This window comes from Coregonus lavaretus (assembly GCF_964263955.1).
Source record: "Coregonus lavaretus genome assembly, chromosome: 32".
Classification (NCBI taxonomy): domain Eukaryota; kingdom Metazoa; phylum Chordata; class Actinopteri; order Salmoniformes; family Salmonidae; genus Coregonus; species Coregonus lavaretus.
The window spans coordinates 18,834,015-18,847,978 of record NC_140019.1 but is presented as its reverse complement, the minus strand read 5'-3'; the positions used below and the strand labels follow the sequence as shown (position 1 = coordinate 18,847,978).

At 47.3% G+C, this 13,964-nt stretch overlaps 1 pseudogene across 1 annotated transcript in view; it reads left to right on the top strand.

Moving 5' to 3' along the window:
• LOC311107219 (ATPase family gene 2 protein homolog A-like) overlaps window positions 1–13,964 on the top strand; it is a 117,286-nt pseudogene that overhangs the window by 24,986 nt on the left and 78,336 nt on the right. The gene's annotated exons all lie outside the window — the stretch shown is intronic.

Sequence of the window (13,964 nt, the reverse complement as noted above, 5' to 3'; positions counted from 1 at the left end):
CATTCTCTCTCTGTATCTTTCCCTCTTTTCATTCTCTCTCTGTATCTTTCCCTCTTTTCATTCTCTCTCTGTATCCTTCCCTCTTTTCATTCTCTCTGTATCCTTCCCTCTTTTCATTCTCTCTGTATCCTTCCCTCTTTTCATTCTCTCTCTGTATCCTTCCCTCTTTTCATTCTCTCTCTGTATCCTTCCCTCTTTTCATTCTCTCTATTTGTCCTTCCCTCTTTTCATTCTCTCTCTGTATCTTTCCCTCTTTTCATTCTCTCTGTATCCTTCCCTCTTTTCATTCTCTCTCTGTATCTTTCCCTCTTTTCATTCTCTCTCTGTATCCTTCCCTCTTTTCATTCTCTCTCTGTATCCTTCCCTCTTTTCATTCTCTCTCTTTGTCCTTCCCTCTTTTCATTCTCTCTCTGTCCTTCCCTCTTTTCATTCTCTCTCTGTATATTTCCCTCTTTTCATTCTCTCTCTGTATCCTTCCCTCTTTTCATTCTCTCTCTGTATCCTTCCCTCTTTTCATTCTCTCTGTATCTTTCCCTCTTTTCATTCTCTCTCTGTATCCTTCCCTCATCTCCCTCTTTTCCGTCTTCCTGTCTCCCCCATCTATGTATGTACTTACTCTATTTGAACATATTCTGCTTTCTGAAATGGAATCGTCTGTCTGCTCTTATTGGAATGTGGAGTGATTAGGAGGGGGGGGGGGGGGGGGCTTAAAACTGAGGTAAGTCTAAAACACCAAAGATATCCTTTAGTCCAGTGCCTAGGGCGAACTTCATTCTACTCCCACTGCTGTTATGGCAGACATTTTGGCTCCTCCAATATGTGACAGGTGGCTACAGAGACCCCATGGTGGGAGAGACCCTCACAGTGCTCCCTTATGGATAGTTGAACAGCTGGAAGTCCCCTCCAGGGCCACTAGTGGAGAATTGACACTTCCCTGGCCTTCCTAGCAACTGAAGACCATTTCCTTCCTTCCTCCTCCCCTGCTACTGCCTGGCCTGTCACTCTAAGCTCTGTTAGCATTTCGGGGTCGAGCCCCTGTGGGGGGGGATGAGAAACCCCAGGCATCTCCAGCAGCCCCACCAAGCAAACCCTGCTGCTGCTGTCAGGAAGCAGGGGTCCCAGGCAGCTGAGAAATCAGATTAGCCTGCCCCCCTACAGAGGGGTGGTAGTGGGGTGGCGCTATTTGAATGCGAATCACATTAGCCGTGATGGGAAATGCAAGCCGCCAAATGTAGTGGCACTTTTTAGGGACCCTCCCTTGGGCTGGCACCCCGCTTCCGCTCCCGAACCACCCACTGTTGCACCCCTCCACCACTACCCACAAACTGTCAACACACAGGAGAAGGCGACCATTTCCATGAGAATGGCAGGATATGATGAGACAAATGAAGATTAATGGGATGTTTGTGTGTCAATGAGGCACATTGTCGGCATATTGATGGAGCACAGGGACTTCTGGGGCCTTGTTGGTTTGATGGACAGAGTGGTGGAGGGAGGGAGGGTGTGAGGGAGGGAATGACATGGAAAGACAGGGAGTCTGCATGTACTTAAAGCATAGTTTGGGTGGGTCTGCTGTTGGTCTCTCAGCCACTAGCTGAGGCAAGTGTCTACTTCCTACTTATCTACCTCCTTTAGCCAGCTTTTAGAATTGGCTCCACTGTGCAAAGGAAGCGCTCCATTTGATCTACAGTTGAAGTCGGAAGTTTACATACACTTAGGTTGGAGTCATTAAAACTTGTTTTTCAACCACTCCACACATTTCTTGTTAACAAACTATAGTTTTGGCAAGTCGGTTAGGACATCTACTTTGTGCATGACACAAGTGATTTTTCCAACAATTGTTTACAGACAGATTATTTCACTTATAATTCACTGTATCACAAGTCCAGTGGGTCAGAAGTTTACATACACTAAGTTGACTGTGCATTTAAACAGCTTGGAAAATTCCAGAAAATGATGTCATGGCTTTAGAAGCTTCTGATAGGCTAATTGACATAATTTGAGTCAATTGGAGGTGCAAACTCAGTGCCTCTTTGCTTGACATCATGGGAAAATCAAAAGAAATCAGCCAAGACCTCAGGAAAAAAATGGTAGACCCCCACAAGTCTGGTTCATCCTTGGTAACAATTTCCAAACGCCTGAAGGTACCATGTTCATCTGTACAAACAATAGTACGCAAGTATAAACACCATGGGACCACGCAGCCGTTATACTGCTCAGGAAGGAGACGCGTTCTGTCTCCTAGAGATGAACGTACTTTGGTGCGAAAAGTGCAAATCAATCGCAGAACAACAGCAAAGGACCTTGTGAAGATACTGGAGGAAACAGGTACAAAAGTATCTATATCCACAGTAAAACTAGTCCTATATCGACATAACCTGAAAGGCCGCTCAGCAAGGAAGAAGCCACTGCTCCAAAAGCCAGACTACGGTTTGCAACTGCACATGGGGACAAAGATTGTACTTTTTGGAGAAATGTCCTCTGGTCTGATGAAACAAAAATAGAACTGTTTGGCCATAATGACCATCGTTATGTTTGGAGGAAAAAGGGGGGCCTTGCAAGCCGAAGAACACCATCCCAACCGTGAAGCACGGGGGTGGCAGCATCATGCTGTGGGGGTGCTTTGCTGCAGGAGGGACTGGTGCACTTCACAAAATAGATGGCATAATGAGGAAGGAAAATTATGTGGATATATTGAAGCAACATCTCAAGACATCAGTCAGAAAGTTAAAGCTTGGTTGCAAATGGGTCTTCCAAATGGACAATGACCCCAAGCATACTTCCAAAGTTGTGGCAAAATGGCTTAAGGACAACAAAGTCAAGGTATTGGAGTGGCCATCACAAAGCCCTGACCTCAATCCTATAGAAAATGTGTGGGCAGAACTGAAAAAGTGTGTGCGAGCAAGGAGGCCAACAAACCTGACTCAGTTACACCAGCTCTGTCAGGAGGAATGGGCCAAAATTCACCCAACTTATTGTGGGAAGCTTGTGGAAGGCTACCCGAAACATTTGACCCAAGTTAAACAATTTAAAGGCAATGCTACCAAATACTAATTGAGTGTACAGTGGGAAGAACAAGTATTTGATACATTTTGCAGGTTTTTCTACTTACAAAGCATGTAGAGGTCTGTAATTTTTATCATAGGTACACTTCAACTGTGAGAGACGGAATCTAAAAATCCAGAAAATCACATTGTATGATTTTTAAGTAATTCATTTGCATTTTATTGCATGACATAAGTATTTGATACATCAGAAAAGCAGAACTTAATATTTGGTACAGAAACCTTTGTTTGCAATTACAGAGATCATACGTTTCCTGTAGGTCTTAACCAGGTTTGCACACACTGCAGCAGGGATTTTGGCCCACTCCTCCATACCTTCTCCAGATCCTTCAGGTTTCGGGGCTGTCGCTGGGCAATACGGACATTCAGCTCCCTCCAAATATTATCTATTGGGTTCAGGTCTGGAGACTGGCTAGGCCACTCCAGGACCTTGAGATGCTTCTTACGGAGCCACTCCTTAGTTGCCCTGGCTGTGTGTTTCGGGTCGTTGTCATGCTGGAAGACCCAGCCACGACCCATCTTCAATGCTCTTACTGAGGGAAGGAGGTTGTTGGCGAATATCTCGCGATGCATGGCCCCATCCATCCTCCCCTCAATACGATGCAGTCGTCCTGTCCCCTTTGCAGAAAAGCATCCCCAAAGAATGATGTTTATACCTCCATGCTTCACGGTTGGGATGGTGTTCTTGGGGTTGTACCCAAGAGTTTAGACCAAAAAGCTCTATTTTTGTCTCATCAGACCACATGACCTTCTCCCATTCCTCCTCTGGATCATCCAGATGGTCATTGGCAAACTTCAGACGGGCCTGGACATGCGCTGGCTTGAGCAGGGGGACCTTGCGTGCGCTGCAGGATTTTAATCCATGACGGCGTAGTGTGTTACTAATGGTTTTCTTTGAGACTGTGGTCCCAGCTCTCTTCAGGTCATTGACCAGATCCTGCCGTGTAGTTCTGGGCTGATCCCTCACCTTCCTCATGATTATTGATGCCCCACGATTGAGATCTTGCATGGAGCCCCAGACCGAGGGTGATTGACCGTCGTGTTGAACTTCTTCCATTTTCTAATAATTGCGCCAACAGTTGTTGCCTTCTCACCAAGCTGCTTGCCTATTGTCCTGTAGCCCATCCCAGCCTTGTGCAGGTCTACAATTTTATCCCTGATGTCCTTACACAGCTCTCTGGTCTTGGCCATTAGGAGAGGTTGAAGTCTGTTTGATTGAGTGTGTGGACAGGTGTCTTTTATACAGGTAACGAGTTCAAACAGGTGCAGTTAATACAGGTAATGAGTGGAGAACAGGAGGGCTTCTTAAATAAAAACTAAAACAGGTCTGTGAGAGCCGGAATTCTTACTGGTTGGTAGGTGATCAAATACTTATGTCATGCAATAATATGCAAATTAATTACTTAAAAATCATACAATGTGATTTTCTGGATTTCTGTTTTAGATTCCGTCTCTCACAGTTGAAGTGTACCTATGATAAAAATTCCAGACCTCTACATGCTTTGTAAGTAGGAAAACCTGCAAAATCGGCAGTGTATCAAATACTTGTTCTCCCCACTGTATGTAAACTTCTGACCCACTGGGAATGTGATGAAAGAAATAAAAGCTGAAATAAATCAGTCTCTCTACTATTATTCTGACATTTCACATTCTTAAAATAAAGTGGTGATCCTAACTGACCTAAGACAGGGACTCTTTACTAGGATTAAATGACAGGAATTGTGAAAAACTTAGTTTAAATGTATTTGGCTAAGGTGTATGTAAACTTCCGACTTCAGCTGTATGTGGCATTTGTTAGGATATTAATGAAATTACTGCAAATCTCTTTTCATAGCATGGAATTATTGACATCAATGCTTGATTTTTATTTTCACCAATAAAATGCATGAAGTTTTTCCTTCAAATAATTCCAACAAATACAGCTTAGACTGTTTACACAACCTGTTTGTATTAAACTACAGTTACTTTCATACCGGAAATTAATCATACAAGTTACTTCAATCATTCCCCTTTATCTGGTGCTTTTTGCCCCCAAAATTCCCACAGTTCAACAGGCCTTTGTATTGCACCAATCATTCTGTCCCACCTTTGACCCATTTTGAGTCTCCTGTGACGATTGATGAGTGGCACCAGGATATTTACCCAGCCTGCTTTGGGGAAGACCCCTCTAGCCTTGTCACTCTGTTTTTGTAGCAGCTGTCCATCTACAATAGCCCCCCACACACACCCCAACACACACACACACCCCTCATGTTTCACCTCAACATAGTGAAGAAAGTCACTTCATTAACATTTCGGGCACTACCCTAATTGAAGATGTATGCAAAATGTTTACATAGCATATCCATAAGCCACTTCTTCATTGAGGAAGTATAATGTTGGTTTGTTATTCTACTGAATAGCCTGTTTGTTTACCCTAATATGTGTTGAGCTCCCTCCGTTCTGTCAGGAGAAAGTTACAGTATATGTGATTACTGCCAGATGGAGTTTGTTTGGAACCAGAAGTTACGAACTGGGCTCTTATCAGATCTGTGGAAAACAGATGTGTGGTGTGGCATGCACTTTTTAAAAAATTATCCCCTCCCTCCACTCAAAACAGGGCTTGTGTAGTTTATCTTGTGAACAGGAGATGGCGCCACATCGGATACTGTTCTGCCGTAAATAATTATGTCTGGGTATTACTCTTGTAGCTAGACTTTTGCTTTACATATTTGATTCTAAACATGTTAATGTTTTGCTGGCTCCATTGGCTATTAGATTGTTCTACACAATGGCATTTAGCATTCTATGATGGCAAGAGTGTAGGCGAAGGCCTATGAGTTCACAAATAAAGGCACACATGCAGGAGATTGCAAAGTTATTCTAGAGGTTGGAACCCCAGCGCATACTGCCCTTTAGTTATCTATGAAAATGGTGTAATTTTACACAGTCTACATGTCACCATTGGTAATTGATATGCCTCCATTGTGTATCTTGACAGAATCAATGGTCCTTTTCAGCGTTTTAATCTGTAGCCTAATAATTGCCGCTTCCCAAAGAGCCGTTTAAACCTCCAAAATGGACCAAACAACCTCTCACAAGTAATTGTTTTATTTCCACACATGATTGCAAAGTTATGGAATCGGACCCCCCTGACCTGTTCTCAGAACCTTGTTAATAACCATAGGGTGGAAACAAAGAGAGGAAAGAGGTTTCTAACTCATTGCATACCTCCTAGTACCTTTTAATGGGGAAGGAAAACACATCCAAGTAAAAACAAAGGTTTAACTAAGTTTAAAACTCCACCACCGTATCACAACGTTAGTCATGCCTTGTGTTTGCATACGCTGTAGATAACTTTAGCTGTATATGCAAACAAACAGGTCACTGAACATCTGTCAGTATCTTTCTAGCCAATGGTTAACGTTGGACATTTCTAATTTTAATCACAGTGTAATTGTTCTAGACTATAATTTTTGGGCCAGTTTGTAAATATTTGAATACCAGTCTACTGTAGCCTTTTCTTATAGCTTCAGGTTACAAACTTCCCAAGCCTATCAAAAGCCCTTAGCAAAGAATGTGCCTTGACCTTTTGTAAAGTTCGTTGTAGTCTTTGGTGTATCTGTGAAATGTATTGTATCATAGAGTTGCCTGATGATGTCAATGTTATTTTGCCTAGTAGACCTGACCACAGCCAATCACCATTCAACCAGATGGCATTCCCAGACATCCATCATAGACTTTGCTTTTAAGTGCCATTGTTTTGGGTGACAGCAGTGCATTTAGTCTTCAAAACAAGGACAGTCTGTTGTAAAAAGGTGTCTTCACTGACCTTTGGCCAGAGGTAAACATTCTCATGTTTTATAAATCTCCTTTGGCTCTTCACCCCAGCATGAAGAACTATCAGCTATCCACCTAGCAGACACTGGTCATGGGCAACTCTCACCATTTAAATGACGTACTTCTCCTGTGTTGCCACTCATCCAACAGAAGGCTACCTGGGCCCAAACTTGACCTGGCAGGAAATCAATCTTCTCTAAAAGAGTGTGGTAATAATAATAATAAATAAGCCCATCAGTCAAAACAGGTCATATGTATTGTGTTGGTTATCATCTCCAAGCTTTGCCTCCTTTCTCTCTGTTTCTCTTTTTCATTATCTGTCTTGTTCTATATCTCCATCTCCATCCTCTCTCTCTCTCTCTCTCTCTCTCTCTCTCTCTCTGTCTCTCTCTCTCTCTCTCTCTGGAATTTCTATTTGTGCTGTTTTAAAGGATTAGAGTTCATTCTCTGTTTTCCTGACTGTACACTTCTCAACAGGGTGGTGGTGCATGGCACAGGATGTCTCTCTGAAAGCGTGTCTGTCAGTGTTATCTCAAGGTATTAGTATCTCTGTTTACTGGTAAATGATAGAGCAGTTTACCCCAGTTCTCACTCCTTCGCCTCATTTCGACCCGTCGAAATCAGTTATGTAAAAAGACACTAAGCTCTAAGTATTCGTGCATTCATGCAGTATGCGTCTGAAGTAGTTTTGTACAGTTGTGCTCAGAGAAACCAAGATGATTTGGCTTTGTGGATTAGAAAAACCACAGTGGCAAATGAAAACAAATGGTGGATTTAATTCCCAAGACTTTGCGTGTGTTTGTGTGCCCAGGTAATGGGATACCAGCAGGGGAGGGATGAGCTCTGGGAGGGGTGTGTGTGTGTGTTCGAGGGTGGGGGCTGGGGGGGGGATTAGAATCCCCAGGCAAGTATTAAACTTCAAGGGCTGTATTAGTGTCAAATAACACGAGTGCTCCCCCCCCCCCCCCCCCCCCCCCCCCCCCAATTGATCAGGATATCAAAAACTCTGATCACACAAATATACTGTCTTAAATAAATACTTAACATGACAGTTTATTTTGATTAATCATATTTTTGTTGCTTTTCATGCAGTGGCTGTGTATTATCGCCCCCACAATAGTATATGCATTTATTGAAGCACAAAGTTAAATTAAAATCTTCCTACCATCATATATATGCCAATATGACACCAATGTCGATGTAAATTTGCACACTCCCCGCCTCACGTCATGAGCCGTCTGGCCGTTTGTCAGGGCGACGTGTATGCTGTGAGCAAAGTCAAGCGCAGGACACCGAGCTACTGGCAGACGAACTTTACTTGCACAGTAATCAAAAATACAGACAAAACCTCCAAACAGGGAGGAACAAAATACGCATACACCCGAACACTGCCGACCTCACGGAAAACAATCTCACACAATAACCAATGAGAGACAGGGGGTTATAAAGGGAATACAATGTAACATAATGGGAAACAGGTGAAAACAATCAAGACAAACTAGACAAACACCGAAACATAGATTGGTGGCAGCTAGTACTCCGGGGACGACAAACGCCGAAACCTGCCCGAGCAAGGAGGAGGAGCAGCCTCGGCTGATTCCGTGACAGTACCCTCCCCTTGACGCGCCGGCCTCGGGGACGGCCAGGAGGACGCGGAGCAGGGCGAGTCGGATGACTCCGGTGGAAGTCCCTCAACATGGAGGGATCTAGGATGTCCCTCCTAGGGACCCAGCACCGTTCCTCCGGACTGTACCCCTCCCACTCCACGAGATACTGCAGGCCCCCCATCCGACGCCTCGAATCCAAGATGGAGCGGACTGAGTACGCCGGTGCCCCCTCGATGTCCAACGGGGGCGGAGGAGCCTCTCGTACCTCACTCTCCTGGAGTGGACCAGCCACCACCGGCCTGAGGAGAGACACATGGAATGAAGGGTTAATGCGGTAATGCGGATTAACTAATGGGCAGTTGTAACCTATAACATACCTCGTTCAATCTCCTCAGGACTTTAAATGGCACCACAAACCGCCGACCCAGCTTCCGGCAGGGCAGGCGAAGGGGCAAGTTTCGGGTCGAGAACCAGACCCGATCTCCCGGTGCATACACCGGAGCCTCACTGCGGTGGCGATCGGCGCTCGCCTTTTGCCGCCTGATAGCCCGCTGCAGATGGACATGCGCAGCGTTCCAGGTTTCTTCCGAGCGCCGAAACCACTCGTCCACCGCAGGGGCTTCGATCTGGCTCTGATGCCAAGGTGCCAGGACCGGCTGATAACCTAGCACACACTGGAAAGGCGTAAGGTTAGTGGAGGAGTGGCGGAGTGAGTTTTGGGCTATCTCTTCCCAGGGAATATATCCCAACCACTCCTCCTGCCGGTCCTGGCAATAGGACCTCAGAAACCTACCCACATCCTGGTTCACTCTCTCCACCTGCCCATTACTCTCGGGGTGAAAACCTGAGGTAAGGCTAATCGAGACCCCCAGACGTTCCATAAACGCCCTCCAGACTCTAGAGGTGAACTGGGGACCCCGATCAGACACTATATCCTCAGGCACCCCGTAGTGCCGGAAGACATTTGTGAACAGGGTGTCAGCAGTTTGTAGGGCAGTAGGGAGACCTGGCATAGGAATGAGATGGCAGGCCTTCGAAAACCGATCCACAACGACCAAGATCGTCGTGTTCCCCTGGGAGGGGGGAAGGTCCGTGACAAAATCCACTGATAGGTGAGACCACGGCCGTTGTGGAACGGGTAGGGGTTGTAACTTCCCTCCGGGCAGGTGTCTAGGCGCCTTACACTGGGCGCACACCAAGCAGGAGGAAACATAAACCCTCACGTCCTTAGCTAAAGTGGGCCACCAGTACTTCCCACTAAGGCAGTGCACTGTCCGACCAATACCAGGATGACCAGAGGAGGGTGACTTGTGAGCCCAATATATCAATCGATCGCGAACCTCGAGCGGCACGTACTGTGGGGGAGTAGGATCGGTACGTAACGCCCGCTCGATGTCCGCATCAACCTCCCACACCACCGGTGCCACCAGACAAGACTCCGGAAGTATGGGAGTGGGCTCAATGGACCTCTACTCTGTGTCATATAGTCGGGACAGGGCGTCTGCCTTAGCGTTCTGTGACCCTGGTCTATAGGTGAGCTTAAATACAAATCGGGAAAAAAACATAGCCCACCTTTCCTGGTGAGGGTTCAGCCTCCTCGCTGCCCGGATGTACTCCAGGTTACGATGGTCAGTCAGAATGAGAAAAGGGTGTTTAGCCCCCTCAAGCCAAATGCCTCCACACCTTCAGGGCTTGAACCACAGCTAACAGCTCCCTGTCCCCCACGTCATAACTGCGCTCCGCCGGACTGAGCTTCTTAGAATAGAAAGCACAGGGGCGGAGTTTTGGTGGCGTACCCGAGCGCTGAGACAGCACAGCGCCGATCCCAGCCTCGGACGCATCCACCTCAACTTGGAACGCCAAAGAGGGATCCGGATGTGCCAGCACCGGAGCCGAGGTAAACAGGTCCTTCAGATGTCTAAACGCCCTGTCCGACTCAGCCGACCACTGCAGACGCACCAGACCCCCCTTTAGCAGGGAGGTAATGGGAGCTGCTACCTGTCCAAAGCCCCGGAATAACCTCCGGTAGTAATTGGCAAAACCCAAGAATCGCTGCACTTCCTTCACCGTGGTGGGAGTCTGCCAATAACGCATGGCAGCAATGCGGTCAATCTCCATCTCCACCCCTGACGCGGACAACCGATGACCCAGGAAGGAGATGGACTCCTGGAAGAACAGACATTTCTCCGCCTTCGCATACAGGTCATGCTCTAACAGTCTACCAAGCACTTGACGCACCATGGACACATGCTCGGCTCGCGTAGCGGAGTATATTAGAATGTCATCAATATACACCACTACACCCTGTCCATGCAAGTCCCGGAAAATCTCGTCCACAAATGATTGGAACTGAAGGAGCATTCATTAAACTGTATGACATGACGAGGTACTCATAGTGACCCGAGGTGGTACTGAATGCTGTCTTCCACTCATCTCCCTCCCTAATGCGCACCAGGTTGTACGCGCTCCTGAGATCCAATTTTGTGAAGAATCGAGCCCTGTGTAATGACTCCGTCATACTAGCAATCAGAGGGAGAGGATAGCTGTATTTGATTGTGATCTGATTGAGACCACGGTAATCAATACACGGGCGTAAACCCCCATCCTTCTTCTTCACAAAAAAGAAACTCGAGGACGCAGGGGAAGTGGACGGCCGTATGTATCCCTGTCTCAGAGATTCGGTGACGTATGTCTCCATAGCCGCCGTCTCCTCCTGAGACAGAGGATACACATGACTACGCGGAAGCGCAGTGCCTACTTGGAGGTCTATCACACAATCCCCCTGTCGATGAGGAGGTAATTGAGTCGCCTTCTTTTTACAGAAGGTTAGTGCCAAATCGGCATACGCAGGTGGAATGTGCATGGTGAGAACTTGGTTCGGGCTTTCCACCGTCGTTGCCCCTACGGAAACACCTACACACCGCCCGAAACACTGATCAGACCATCCCTTGAGAGCCCTCTGTTGCCATGAAATGTTGGGGTCATGAGATGTTAACCAGGGAAGCCCCAACACCACGGGAAACGCAGGAGAATCAATCAAATACAAACATAGAATCTCCTCATGGCCCTCCTGCGTTTTCATCCTGAGAGGCGCTGTGACTTCCCTAATCATTCCTGACCCCAAAGGGCGGCTATCTAGGGCATGGATGGGGAAGGGCACATCAACAGGTACAATAGGAATCCCTAACTTATAGGTGAATTGACGATCGATAAAATTCCCAGCTGCGCCTTAATCTACTAGCGCCTTATGCTGGGAGTGAGGAGAAACCTCGGGAAACACAACTTTAATACACATATGCGCGACAGAGAGCTCTGGGTGAGTTGGGTGCCTACTCACCTGGAATGACTCATCAGTGCGCTGCCTACTGCCTCGATTCCTAGGAGACCCTCCCCAGCACCGACCAGCAGTGTGTCCTCTGCGGCCACAGTTGGTGCAGGGGACGGCCTCCCTCCTGGTCTCTCACCTGGTCTCCCTAGCACCAGCACCTCCGAGCTCCATAGGGGTTGGCTCGGAAGTGCTGGGAGATGGAATGGACGGCCCTAAATCCGGACGTCCGCGGGTAGCCAACAGGGTATCCAGGCGAATGGACATGTCCACCAGTTGGTCGAAGCTGAGGTTGGTGTCCCTGCAGGCCAATTCCCGACGCACGTCCTCCCTCAGGCTACATCTGTAGTGGTCGATGAGGGCCCTCTCATTCCATCCCGCGTTGGCAGCCAGCGTCCGGAAGTCCAGTGCGAACTCCTGTGCGCTCCTCCTCCCCTGTCTAAGGTGGAATAGACGCTCACCCGCCGCTTTACTCTCTGGTGGATGATCGAATACTGCCCTGAAGCGGCTGGGGAACTCCGCATAGTTGACAGTAGCGGCGTCTATTCCCCCCCACTCGGCGTTGGCCCACTCCAGCGCCTGGCCGGACAGACAGGAGATGAGGGCGGACACGCTCTCGTATCCCGAGGGCACCGGGTGGATGGTTGCTAGGTAGAGTTCAACCTGGAGCAGGAAACCCTGACACCCGGCCGCTGTGCCATCATAAGCCCTCGGGAGCGAGAGCCGAATCCCACTGGACCCCGGAGGTGAAGCGATGGGCATCGCCGATGGTGGTGGTATCGTTGGAGGAGGCGTAGGCAGATCCCCTCTTTCCCATCGCTCCATAGTGCTCACCACCCGTTCCATGGCGGTGCCGAGAGCCTGGATCATGGCCGCTTGGTGTTCGACGCGTTCCTCCATTGATCCAGCTGGCACCGCCGCTCCTGCTGACTCCATGTGTGGTGTGTGATTCTGTCAGGGCGACGTGTATGCTGCAAATTGAAGCGCAGGACACCGAGCTACTGGCAGACAAACTTTACTTGCACAGTAATCAAAAATACAGACAAAACCTCCAAACAGGGAGGAACAAAATACGCATACACCCGAACACTGCCGACCTCACGGAAAACAATCACACACAATAACCAATGAGAGACAGGGGGTTATAAATGGAATACATTGTAACATAATGGGAAACAGGTGAAAACAATCAAGACAAACTAGACAAACACCGAAACATAGATCGGTGGCAGCTAGTACTCCGGGGACGACGAACGCCGAAGCCTGCCCGAGCAGGGAGGAGGAGAAGCCTCGGCTGATTCCGTGACACCGTTACCGAGAACCACATACCAGATTTCTAACAGGGCCGTTAGCATTAGGAAAAAATTGCAATTTCTTGCCCTGACCTAGCTCAATATATAGGCGTCAGATAAGAACGAGACTACAGCGTCCATAAAGTGACCATTAGACTTGCCACCAAATAAAAGCAAAGGTTTAACTAAGTTTAAAACTCCACTTTTAACAGGGTCGTTAGTATTAAGAAACATTTTACATTTCTTCCCCCGACCTAGCTCAATATCTAAGTGTCAGATAAGAATGAGTCTACAGCGTCCATAAAGTGACTATTAGACTTTTCACCTTTCGGACTGAATACGTTTGTAGGGGCAACAGTTTTGATTACATTTATAATTTATCGCTCTCACGTGCTCATTTCTGTCCATAAAGAACCAACGATGTGCTACCTTTTTGGAGAATTTCTGACAATGCTAACATCTTTTCAGCCAAATCTGAGTTCTAAAAGGTAGCGGACCAAAGCACCAGTCGGATGCTAACACCAGTCTGATGACAGGCAAGCTACAAGCAAAGGAAGCTACCTATATTTTGCTATGGATGGGTTTTCACATGGCTGAAGTCATCTGTGCAAACATCCTTGGCTGCTATTGCCAATTAGCTAGCCAACTAATGTAAGCCAGTAACGTTAGCTAGCTAGCTACAAGGCAACAAGGCTGTAACATTAGCTGTATGGACAGATCGCAATGCACCGTCACAACTCAATGTTGACAATATCTGCCTCATTCTACCACAAAGCACAGCTAGCTAGCAAAAAAACGTTCATAGTCAACACCAAACTTTGGGAAACTGCCAGGTTGCTAATGTAACATATGGAAT